At 42.3% G+C, this 13,049-nt stretch overlaps 1 long non-coding RNA gene across 1 annotated transcript; it reads left to right on the top strand.

Annotated features, from left to right (window-relative positions):
• The first annotated feature begins 320 nt into the window (after positions 1–320).
• Positions 321–12,017, top strand: LOC144254025 (uncharacterized). The gene is made up of 3 exons (XR_013343400.1): positions 321–408; positions 10,003–10,287; positions 11,812–12,017. It is a non-coding gene; the product is annotated as an uncharacterized LOC144254025 (long non-coding RNA).
• The last annotated feature ends 1,032 nt before the right edge of the window (positions 12,018–13,049 follow it).

The raw sequence follows: 13,049 nt of genomic DNA, 5'->3' as shown, positions 1-13,049 counted from the left end.
TCTCCAAATAGTGCCACAGGTCGCAATTAGGCTGTTAGCATTTGGCTTTCAGGAGGCTTTTGTGGGGAGCCATTCTCACACGTGACTGGGCAACTCCCAGTTTGGGTCTGAGGCGCTCTGGCTAAACTGTGTTGGAGCTTTCCCAGCCCTCTCCTGGTGCGAGAGCCTGTCCGTATGGGGGTGTGACTGACCACTGACCCCGGGGGCCAATCACTGACCCTGACCTTGGACCCTCAACCTTCTCCCCTGAATTCTCCCCTGAATTTCTTGTTCCCCAATAAAAGGCTACTCCCTGGCATGCTCCCTCTCTCTCTTTCCTGCTAGCCCTGAGTAATCCTTGCTGCCCTACCGGGTGGTTCGAGGTGGAAACCAGAGGGGGAGCCGTCTTGGACCTGGTCATAGAAAAAGGTAACTGAGTCTGTGTGTTTATTTACGATCTCACTAGTTACTTTTATGCCAAGAACCTCATTAATGAAACCAGTGCGCTGGTCGAAAGGTGGAATTGGCACCTATGAGGGGGGCATTCTAGATTAGCTAGATTGAGTGGGAGCATGCTATAAAGATAAAGATAAAGGAAGTGGTGACAATTTAGAGTCACAAAAGTACCTGGAGATATTGAAGGAAAGAGACATTAAATTAATTAAAATGGGAAATTCAACTTCTACGGATAAGGAAATGTATCTGACTATTTTAGACAGTATAATTAATCAGAAAGGAAAACAGATAAAGAAAACTCAGTTATTACAATTCTTAAAGATTGTAGGCGAATATTGTCCTTGGTTTTATGAACAAGAGTCTCCAAATTTACCTACTTGGGAGAAACTAGGAAGGAAGTTACAAAAAGTTTGTCTTTCTAATGAATTACCTGGAGGCATAGAAAACATTCAGAAAACTTGGACGGCTCTGGAAGTTTGTCTTTTTGAATATATGGGCCAGAGTTCGTGACCCCCTGAAGACCTATTAAAAGGCATTCAGAGAGCTATTAGGTCTATTCAAATGGAAAACCCACCTGAGGCTAAGTTAATTCCCTTTCCCTTGAGCTGTTTAAAAACAAAGGCTCTAGGGGCTAAACCGAAGGTTAAGAATGTGATTTTAAACTTGCAGGATCAGGCTAGCATGCAGGGAGATTATAGAGAGGAAGGTCATAGAGGAGAAACCTCCACAGTCCTAGAAATTCCTCTGGAAGAGTTAGAGGATCTTCCTGGGGAGGAAAATCCGGAAGAGATTCTTAGAGGGGCACAGAGTTCTTCTCCGCCACGTGGCTTAGAAGCCCAATTTCAAAAAGGCGACAGCGCAGAGTCTACCCATGACTCGCAGTCCCAGGGAGAAGAATCAGAGGTTGAAATTCAGGAATTACAGAGAAATTTTAACAGGCTGCGTTTAACACCGCCTGCCCAGGCTATTCGAATTCAGTCATTACCTGCTAAAAGGACAAAATTTAACAGGTACTCTGAATTAACAATGACTTTTCTTACCCCGTTCCAGCGAGATATTAAGAAAGCACAGGAAGCTGGGGAAGATACTAGCTGTTTTCAACTTTTTCCAGTTTTTGAGCAAGTTAATGAGCAAGATCAGAGAGGTTGAGTTCATGCTGTAATCCCATTTAAAACCATTAAGGAACTAAAAAGTGCATGTGAGACATATGGTCCGAATTCGCCTTTTGTACAGAGCCTGATAGAAAATATTTGCTCGCAGCCCCTTCCTCCTAGTGATTGGATTTCTTTAACTAGATCTTGCTTGAGTAGAGGAGATTTCTTACTCTGGCATATTTATTGGACTTATTTTTGTACTGAACAGGCAGAAAGAAATAGAAGACAAAATTTAGAGATGCCAGTAGAAATGTTTTTAGGAACATGTGAATTTACTGATTTAGAAAGACAGTTAAATTATGAATTTGTAGTATACAATCAAATAACTGATTTGCGAAACATTCCTGGAAGCAGATTATCTCTAAAGACCAATCCAATTTAGTTCTTACCAAAATCAGGCAGGGTGCGAGTGAACTGTACTCAGATTTCGTAGCCCAATTGTACCAGACTACAAACAGGTCGATCAGGGACCCAGGGGCGTGTGAGTTTATTGTTAAGCAATTGGCATTTGAAAATGCGAATAAGTATTGTCAGGACGTTCTTAGGCCGCACCATAAAAAAGGGACAGTTTCTAAGTTTATCCTCTTATGTTCTGAGATAGACTCTACCCATTTACAGACAGTAGCCCTAGCTGCGGCACTAAAGGAAACATTAAAGCCGCAAGAATTCGTAGGAAAGCCCCGCGGGAGATGCTATGTTTGCAGGAAAAATCACCATAAAATAACCACTTTGTGCACGAATGTCGCATGAGCAATTTTAAGTTCAGGGCTCCATCTACTGATGATAATAGATATTGCAGGATTCAACCCCACGTGGCGGATCAAGATGGCGCGGATCAGCCCGCCTTCTCGCCGTCATTTCCTCCTAGCGGGAGGACAAAAAACTTCTGGTCAGCCCCTCCCTGGGCCGAGCAACAATACGGGGAATTCGAGGAGAGGTCGCACAGTGTGACGTCACTGGCGCCAACCAGGACAGCCCGCGATTTTTACCGGAATATAGATCACAGACAGTTTTCTTAGGACCTTCAAGGACAGTTGAATTGAATCCTGAATCAGGGCCAAAACAAATCCCTACTGGGATTTTCGGGCCACTTCCTGATAATACTATAGGTTTAATTTTGGGATGTAATAATTTAAAGAGAGCCATTGAGGTGATACCTAGTGCGATAGATTCAAATTTTAGAGGACAATTAAATGTTACTGTAAGGTCCAATTATGCCCTAAGGCTCACTCCAAAGGATACATTTGCCCAGTTGATTTTATTGCCCTGTGATTCAGAGAAATGCCCGCCAGTAAATTCAGTTTCTAAACCGCCGGACAGAGTGTACTGGTCTCAGTTAGTGCAACAAGAATGCCCTTTATTAGAACTTAAAATTAATAATAAAAAGTTCCTAGGAATTGTAGACACAGGAGCTTATATCTCTGTCCTTTCTAGTAGATTCTGGCCTAGGAACTGGCCCTTACATGTAGCACCAGCTAACCTATAGGGAATAGGACAGGTTTCACAGCCCGCTCAAAGAGCCAACTATCTCCATTGGGAAGATTCCGATGGGAACAGTGGAGTATTTAAGCCTTATGTGTTAGAGTCTTTACCAGCTAACCTATGGGGAAGGGATATTTTAGCCAAAATGGGATTGTTATTAGTTACTCCAAATTCTATAAGGTCAGTTGAGGAAGTTAATCAGAGGTATTTTCCTGGAGATGATAAGAAGACTCTTCTGGGAGAGTATCTATTTACAAACCAGTCTCCACGACAAAGATTAGTAAATGCTCCAAGCCAAAATTTTTACTAGGGGCCCTGAGTACTTCCCCAATTCCTAAGACAGCTGAAAAAATCACGTGGCTCACAAAGGAGCCTATATGGATTTCTCAGTGGCCCATCTCAGGGGAAAAGCTGAAAATAATTCATAGGTTAGTTGAGGAACAACCTCAGGCTGGTCACATAGAACCAACACTTAGTCCTTGGAACACACCTATTTTTGTTATTAAGAAAAAGTCAGGAAATTGGAGATTGCTACAGGATTTAAGGGCGATAAATCATGCAATTCGGCCTATGGGATCATTACAGCCAGGACTTCCCTCCCCCACAGCCATCCCTTTAGACTATAGCTTGATGGTAATAGATTTAAAAGACTGTTTTTTCTCTATAAGGTTACGTCCTGGAGATTGTGAAAGATTTGCTTTCACTGTACCAGCAATTAATTTTAAGGAACCTGTTGAAAGATATTGCTGGAAAGTACTCCCCCAGGGAATGCATAATAGTCCTACCCTGTGCCAAAAATATGTCAACCAGGCGATAAATCCCATAAGAAATAGTTTTCCTGATGCGTATATTATTCATTTTATGGATGATATATTATTGGCTCATGCTAATCCAGAGGTACTTTCAGAAATTTTTACTCAGTTAGAGACTTCTCTTATAGCAATGGGTATATGCATTGCTCCTCAAAAAATTCAAAAGGTGCCTCCTTTTCAATATCTAGGTCAGATAATTCAAGGACGTACAATCCGTCCTCAAAATCTTCAGATAAGAGTTAAGGAGTTACATACCCTTAATGATTTTCAAAAGCTATTAGGAGATATTAATTGGCTGAGGCCATCCTTAAAACTAACTACTTCTGAGTTAAGTCCTTTATTTCAGATATTACAAGGAAATCCTTCTCCAACCTCTCCACGTCAGCTAACCTTAGAAGCTAAAACAGCTTTAAGGAGAGTTGAACATGCAATTAAAAATGCACAGCTTACTAGAGTTTATCCTAAAGAAATAGTGTATTTATTAATATTTCCAACTGAGCATACTCCAATAGGAGCCATATGGCAAAGATTAGGAGTTATTGAGTGGATTTATTTATCCCACTCCCCTCAAAAAACATTAATTCCTTTTCATGATTCTATAGCTCAATTAGTAATTAAAGGTAGAACTAGGATTTTACAATTAATTGGATCTGAGCCTGATATCATAATTATTCCATTTTTGGTTCAACAGACTAATTGGCTTTTTCAAACTTGTAGCTCATGGCAGATAGCTTTTGCTGATTTTCCTGGCCAGATAGATAGCCATTATCCTCGTGATAAGATTATCCAATTTGCATCATTAACGTCACTTATTTTTCCAAAAATTGTATATGCACATCCTATAGATGAAGCTTTATCGGTGTTCACTGATGGTTCTAGGTCAGGTAAAGCAGGTTTTTATAGTCGTGTTCACACAGAGGTAATACAAACTTCTTATACTTCTGCCCAAAGAGCAGAGCTTCAAGCTCTGATTTGTGCCTTAAATTACTTTTCAAATGAGCCTATTAATATTTATTCTGACAGCTTATATGCAGTCGGAGTTACTAAAAATATAGAAACTTCAGTTATTGGGTATACTTCATCACAAGAGTTATTTGAATTATTTTATAATTTACAAAAGGCAGTGCTAATGCGAAAGTACCCATGTTTCATAGGACACATACGAGCTCATACTAATCTTCCAGGACCCTTAGTTTCAGATAATGACAGAATTGATAAATTAGTAACTTTTTGTCAACAGATGTCTTCATATGACTGTGCACTAGCTTCCCATTCCTTGCATCATCAAAATGATTCTAGCTTACGTAAAAAATTTAATATTACCAGAGAACAAACTCGTCAAAATGTAAGCCAATGCCCTAAGTGTGTTATTCACACTCCATCTCTGCCATCAGGGGTAAATCCCCATGGATTGAAACCAAATCAAGATCTTGAGGGAAGATGGCGGCGAAGGGAGTGCATCACCCCCGTGTACCGCATCACTGTGCGGGAGAATGACGAGTTAGAATGGCTAAAAGCTATCTTGTTAGGAATTTCCAGCAAAATTGGGGTGCTCCAAAACCTAGAGGAAGGATTTTCATCACACGAGGATCAGCTACGGGGGCTAAAACTCGAGCAATTTGTCCCCATGGAGGGTCATGCTGCTTATTCAGCAAATCGCCCCGGGGCTAGAGTATGCGGCGCGCGCTGGGAAACGAGGAGATAGCAACGCATAGATACAGCACTGCAGATTCTGTGGGCTCCTGCCAGCTGTGCAATCACTGTACTCAGTGCTGAATTCTGGGTTTGAGACGGGGGAAGGAAGCGGTCCAATTTGGTTCTCCACACCGGTCAGACCACAGAGGAAGCCAGCGGCCACCATCGTGTAGAGCTGATGTCACCATCCCTGTTTTCGACTGATCACAGCTCATTCTGCTATAGAACAGGTAATTTCAGGCTGCCATTCACCTGCGTCTCACAGACAAACTACTCAGGCTCAGTGCTAAAGAACCCGTGGAAACTGCTTCTTGGAGGCTGCTCCTATCAGAACATACATGGAGCCTGGAGCGGCCGAATTCTGGCTCACGGAACTGCTCTGGCCCAGGGCTAAAGAATCCGCAGAAACTGCTTCTCGGTCCGGGTCCTGCTGAATACTGTGGAGGTAAATACCAACTGAGCCTTCATAGGCAGTGGCAACAGGATTGAAACGGGGCTTGTGAGGGCCAGTCAGGACTCACCCATTGCTTTGGTAACCCAGCAAAGGGAACGAAATGCTGCCATTTGCATGGGATACCAACATGGCAGAGATCTGATGTCATCAGAAAGCGGTGGAGGAGATAACTTTATCGATACCAGCAGCGACAGAAACTGTTGGTCTCCTGGTAAAGAAAGTGAGTCACATACACCCAAGTCTCTCTCACTTTGTCATCAAGCCAGAGAGGCAGAGCAGAGCCAACGCCCGCACCCGGAACAGGCCCAGATACCCGCCAGCGTGGCAGTCAAGTCACCCCAATTGGAGTAGGGACCGAGCAGAGCCGCCGCCAGCATCCGGAACAGGCCCAACGACCCGCTGGCGTGGTAGTCACGTCACCCCAATTGGAGTAGGGGCAGAGCAGAGCTGCCACCAGCTCCCGCAAGGTAGGCAGACCTGCGACCAACGGGTGGATGAGGCCTAGAGGCCTGCCGGCGTGGTAGTCATGTCATCCCAATTGGAGTAGGAGCAGAGTAGAGCGGCCGCCCATGCCAGGAACAGGCCCAGCGACCTGCTGGCGTGGTAGTCACGACACCCCAATTGGATTAGGGGCAGAGCAGAGCCGCCACCCGCACCCGCAAGGTAGGCAGACCTGCAACCGACCGGAGGAACAGGCCCACTGGCCTGCCGGCATGGTAGACACATCACCCAAATTGGAGTAGGGGCAGAGCAGAGCCACCTCCCACGCCGGGAACAGGCCCAGCGACCCGCCGGCATGGTAGAGAGTAACACCAATTGGAGGCGGGGCAGAGCAGAGCCGCTGTCCGCGCCTGCAAGGTAGGCAGACCTGCAACCGACCAGCAGAACAGACCCCTCGGCCCATCAGCGTGGTAGACAGATCACCCCAGTTGGAAAAGGAGCACAGCCGCTGCCCGCCCCTGCAAGGGAGACTTTTCAACTATATAAGAGCAATATAAATATATAGGGGAAAATTTTCAAAAACACAACAGGTTCACCAAGCAGAAAGAAACGCGAGCAGTATGAAAAGACAAGGAAAGAAAGGACCACAAGCAATGCAGGTCAACTCAATTTTAGAAGAGGTAATAGCTGCAGCAGATGGAATGTCAGATAAAGAATTCAGGATATACATGCTTCAGATGATCTGGAGTCTCAAGGAAGACATTAGACAGCAAAATCAGACAATGAAAGATCACTTCGACAATGAATTACATAAACAAATCCAAGAAGCAAAAGATTAACTATACAGGGAGATAGAGGTTATAAAAAACAGCGACAAATCCTCTGAAATGGAAATGAGGACAACCACTCCATTCACAATATCCTCAAAAAAAATAAAATACTTGGGAATCAACCTAGCAAAAGAGGTGAAAGACTTATACAATGAAAACTACAGAACCCTAAACACAGAAATTGAATTAGATCTTAGAAGATGGAAAAATATACTCTGTTCATGGATAGGCAGAACGAACATCATCAAAATGGTGATATTACCAAAAGTTCTCTATAGATTTAATGCAATGCCAATCAAAATCCCAACGGCATTTCTTGTAGAAATAGAGAAAGCAATCATGAAATTCATATGGAAAAATGAAAGACCCAGAATAGCAAAAACAATGCTAAGCAGGAAGTGTGAATCAGGCGGGATAGCGATACCAGACTTCAAACTGTACTACACAGCAATAGTAACAAAAACAGCATGGTACTGGTACCAAAACAGGTGGGTGGACCAATGGTACAGAATAGAGGACACAGAAACCAATCCACAAAACTGCAACTATCTTATATTTGATAAAGGGGCTAAAAGCATGCAATGGAGGAAGGATAGCATCTTCAACAAATGGTGCTGGGAAAACTGGAAATCCATATGCAACAAAATGAAACTGAATCCCTTTCTCTCACCATGCACAAAAGTTAACTCAAAATGGATCAAGGAGCTTGATATCAAATCAGAGACACGGCGTCCGATAGAAGAAAAAGTTGGCTATGATCTACATACTGTGGGGTCAGGCTCCAAATTCCTCAATAGGACACCCATAGCACAAGAGTTAACAACTAGAATCAACAAATGGGACTTCCTCAAACTAAAATTTTTTTTCTCAGCAAAAGAAACAACAAGAGAGGTAAATAGGGAGCCTACATCCTGGGAACAGATCTTTACTCCTCACACTTCAGATAGAGCCCTAATATCCAGAGTATACAAAGAACTCAAAAAATTAAACAATAATATAACAAATAACCCAATCAACAAATGGGCCAAGGACCTGAACAGACACTTCTCAGAGGAGGACATACAATCAATCAACAAGTACATGAAAAAATGCTCACCATCTCTAGCAGTCAGAGAAATGCAAATCAAAACCACCCTAAGATACCATCTCACTCCAGTAAGATTGGCAGCCATTCTGAAGTCAAACAACAACAAGTGCTGGCGAGGATGTGGGGAAAAGGGTACACTTGTACATTGTTGGTGGGACTGCAAATTGGTGCAACCAATTTGGAAAGCAGTATGGAAATTTCTTGGAAAGCTGGGAATGGAACCACCATTTGACCCAGATATTCCGCTTCTCTGTCTACTCCCCAAAGAACTAAAAAGAGCATACTACAGGAACACTGCTACTTCGATGTTTATAGCAGCACAATTCACAATTCACAAGACTGTGGAACCAACCTAGATGCCCTTCAATAGATGAATGGATAAAAAAAAATGTGGCATTTATACACAATGGAGTATTACTCTGCATTAAAAAATGACAAAATCATAGAATTTGGAGGGAAATGGATGGCATTAGAGCAGATTATGCTAAGTGAAGTTAGCCAATCCCTAAAAAACAAATGCCACATGTCTTCTTTGATATAAGGAGAGTAACTAAGAACAGAGTAGGGACGAAGAGCATAAGAAGAAAATTAACATTAAACAGGGATGAGAGGTGGGAGGGAAAGGGAGAGAGAAGGGAAATTGAATGGAAATGGAAGGAAACCCTCAGGGTTATACAAAATTACATACAAGAGGAAGTGAGGGGGAAGGGAAAAATAATACAAGGGGGAGAAATGAATTACAGTAGAGGGGGTAGAGAGAGAAGAGGGGAGGGGAGGGGAGGGGAGGGGGGATAGTAGAGGATAGGAAAGGCAGCAGAATACAACAGACACTAGTATGGCAATATGCAAATCAATGGAAGTGTAACTGATGTGATTCTGCAATCTGTATACGGGGTAAAAATGGGAGTTCATAACCCACTTGAATCAAAGTGTGAAATATGATATATCAAGAACTATGTAATGTTTTGAACAACCAACAATAAAAAATAAATAAAAATTAAAATTAAAAAACTAAAAACACAAAAAAAATAATAAATAAAACCAAATCAAATATGTCAAATGGATGTAACTCATATTCCTCAATTTGGTAAGCAATGTTATGTGCATGTCATAGTGGACACTTATTCCAGATTTATTTTTGCCACAGCACATACTAAGGAAAATACTCAACGTGTAATTTCTCATTGCCTAGCAGCTTTTTCTGTGTTAGGGTGCCCTATTCAGATTAAAACAGATAATGCTCCAGCTTATGTAAGCTCTTCTTTTCAACAATTTTGCCAAGAGTTTCAAATTAATCATAAAACAGGAATTCCTTATAACCCTCAAGGTCAAGCCATTGTGGAACGAGCTCATTTATCTATTAAGCTTCAATTACAAAAATTAAAGGGGGGGAATAGGGTTATGACTCCCCTAAATAGCCTCAATCATGCTTTGTTCATTTTAAATTTTTTGAACTGTGATGCTGAAGGTCACACTGCTGCTGAGAGGCAAATGTCTCCCTCAGTAACAGGCCCTTTAGGCAGAGTTTTGTGGAAAGACTTACAGACTGGTCAATGGAAAGGCCCAGACCCAGTGATTATGTGGGGCAGACGTCATGCTTGTATATTTCCAGAAGGTGCTTTTCATCCTATTTGGGTGCTTGAACTCGAAATCAGACATGGAAGAGATAGAACCCAGATTCAAGCGACTGAAGATTGACCCGGAAGAGCCCCTATCCAAAAAGAGGAGATATCAGAAAAAGATGAAGAAAGACCAGATTGACCCAGCTGAAAAGCTGATTTCATGGGAAGACGTGAAGAAGCTAACAACACAGGCTTCCCGAATACTTGGACTCCTAGGAAAGAACAGGACCCCAGTGATGATGGTAGCAACAGTAATTGCCCTGCTGGGCTGCCAGGTAAAGGGGAATCAAATAGACACTTACTGGACATATTTCCCAGATCCACCCCTGGTACACCCAGCTGTGTGCACTGGAGAATCTATTCCATATTTATTAATGACTCATTCATGATGGGAGGATTTACAGATACTCATATTACTCCCAATCATGTGACTAGATTTAATTATTCTGGCTACAGTGCCCAATTACCTTTGTGTTGGTCCCAGGATAAACATGCTGGCTGTCTGAAAGTATCATTCGAGGAAAAGACAGCGATTGGTAGACCTAGACTGACAAATAATTCTATTTATGGTGACTTAAAACCTTATACTAGATTAGTAATTAAGATGGGACTTTCCCATAATAAGCCAGTCATTTCTGCAAAACCTCCAAGGATACCCCACTGTCCAAATAGTTCTACAATTGAGATTGGCACCTTTCCTAGATGGGTGGATTGTGTAAATACTTTTCCTGTACAACATAAGGTGTCTAAAGATAGTGGGTATATTTTAGACTGGTCTCCAAAAATTGATAAGAGACAATATTGAAGAAATTCTGCTATCACACCTGCAGGACTTGTTAGTAATATTTTGACTTATAGTGAAGGTGGTGTTCAAAAGGATGTTTGGCGTTTAATTGCTGCCTCAGAATTCTTACATTTTACAGATAAGCCTTTACCAAAATTTGTTGGCAAGAACTGTAAGGAGGGATCTTGCTATGGCTTACGAGCCTGTGTCCAATCTCCTTATGTTTTAACTATTGGAAATGTAAAAGTTAAATGGATAAATGACAGATATATTGTTACTTGTAATAAATGTAACCTAACCAATTGTATTACTAGGTATAATGGAGGGAAAGGAGTGCTGATACTTCATCAGCCCTCTTTCATTTTATTACCTGCTAATATTTCACAGCCATGGTATGCTGATACTGGTTTACAAGTCTTTCAGCAAATTCATGCCATGCCCAGCTAGCAAGACCTAAACGTGCTATTGGAGTTATAATTGTTGGTGTTTTTGGTGCTAGTCTCTTTTATTGCCTCCACTATCTCTGCGTCTCTGACATTGTCTCAGAATATTCAGCATGCAAAATTTCTTAATAATTTAGCTCAAAATACTTCCAAGGCTCTGCATAATCAAGTAAATATTGATGAAAAGATTGAAACTAAATTAAACGTCTTAGAGGCGACTGTTATAGACATAGGTAATGAACTTTCAGCTTTAAAATTTAAAGAAAGGCTTAAATGGCATGCTAATTATAAATATGTGTGTTACAGCTGCCAAGTACAATGCTTCTCTCTGGGATTGGGAGAAGGTTAAAAACCATTTGTTAGGCATTTGGCAAAATAGTAATAATAGCTTGGATATTCTGGAACTTCATCACCATATCCAAGACATTCAAAATAATAGAGTTGATTTTTCAGATCCTTCTTCTTTGGCTAACCAAATATTGAAGGAGTTGAATGGATTCAACCCTGGAAATATTCTTAAACACTTGGCCTGGTACATTATTGGATTATTCTCTTTTGTGTTGTAATTATAGGAGTCTTCAGAACAAGAATACAGAAACTCCGAAGAGTGAACCGCCACCTCATTTTTAAGAAAAGAAAGGGGGAATATGTGGGGAGCCATTCTCACACGTGACTGGGCAACTCCTGGTTTGGGTCTGAGGTGCTCTGGCTAAACTCTGTCGGAGCTTTCCTGGCCCTCTCCTGGTGCAAGAGCCTGTCCGTATGGGGGTGTGACTGACCACTGACCCCGGGGGCCAATCACTGACCCTGACCTTGGACCCTCAACCTTCTCCCCTGAATTCTCCCCTGAATTTCTTGTTCCCCAATAAAAGGCTACTCCCTGGCATGCTCCCTCTCTCTCTTTCCTGCTAGCCCTGAGTAATCCTTGCTGCCCTACCGGGTGGTTCGAGGTGGAAACCAGAGGGGGAGCCGTCTTGGACCTGGTCATAGAAAAAGGTAACTGAGTCTGTGTGTTTATTTACGACCTCACTAGTTAACTTTTATGTCAAGAACCTCATTAATGAAACCAGTGCGCTGGTCGCATGGTGGAGGCTTTAAGATCCAGACCATCCTAGGTGCCCCACAACTCCCCCATAGCCTCAGCTGCCACAGGTGGGGCCTCAGGCTCCCTCTGCTGGAATCATCCCCTAACCCAGCATGCACACCACTTTGAGATTATAGTACACATGTGACAGATTCATATGTTTCATTCTGAGTCTTGTTTTTTAAATTACCAAGATTGAGTTACAGAGTTTTAGTAGCTCAAGCAATGGAAGGAGTTTGAAGAGTACAGGGTATCAACTGAGGCTGGCTCCACACACCTGTAATCCCAGTGACTCAGGAGGCTGAGGCAGGAGGATTGCAAGTTTGAAGTCAGCCTCAGCAACTTAATGAGGCCCTAAGTAACTCAGTGAGACCTTGCCTCAAAATTTAAAAATAAAAAAATAAAAAGATTTTTCAGGTGTGGCTCTGATAAACCCAGCCTGATTCCCTCTTAAAATTGGGATCCATCTTGCCACAAAGGCATGAAAAGCTAATTTTGACTTTACTATAAATTACTGCGAATTCTAAACTTGCCTGGAATGCCTGCCCGTGCCTTGGACTCACCCATGCCCGGCTCTCCCTGACCAGATAACAACCCTCCCTGAAACTTTAGTGACACCTCATAAATCTTGGCCTTCCCTGGCCAGATAACAATCCTCTCTGAGGCTCTAATTACCTTCATAAATTCTGATGTTGGAGCCAACAAAAATATAAACCAGCCTTTGCG

The sequence above is a fragment of the Urocitellus parryii genome, chromosome 3 (genome assembly GCF_045843805.1).
Source record: "Urocitellus parryii isolate mUroPar1 chromosome 3, mUroPar1.hap1, whole genome shotgun sequence".
Lineage (NCBI taxonomy): Eukaryota > Metazoa > Chordata > Mammalia > Rodentia > Sciuridae > Urocitellus > Urocitellus parryii.
This window is presented reverse-complemented; position numbering and strand designations above follow the sequence as displayed.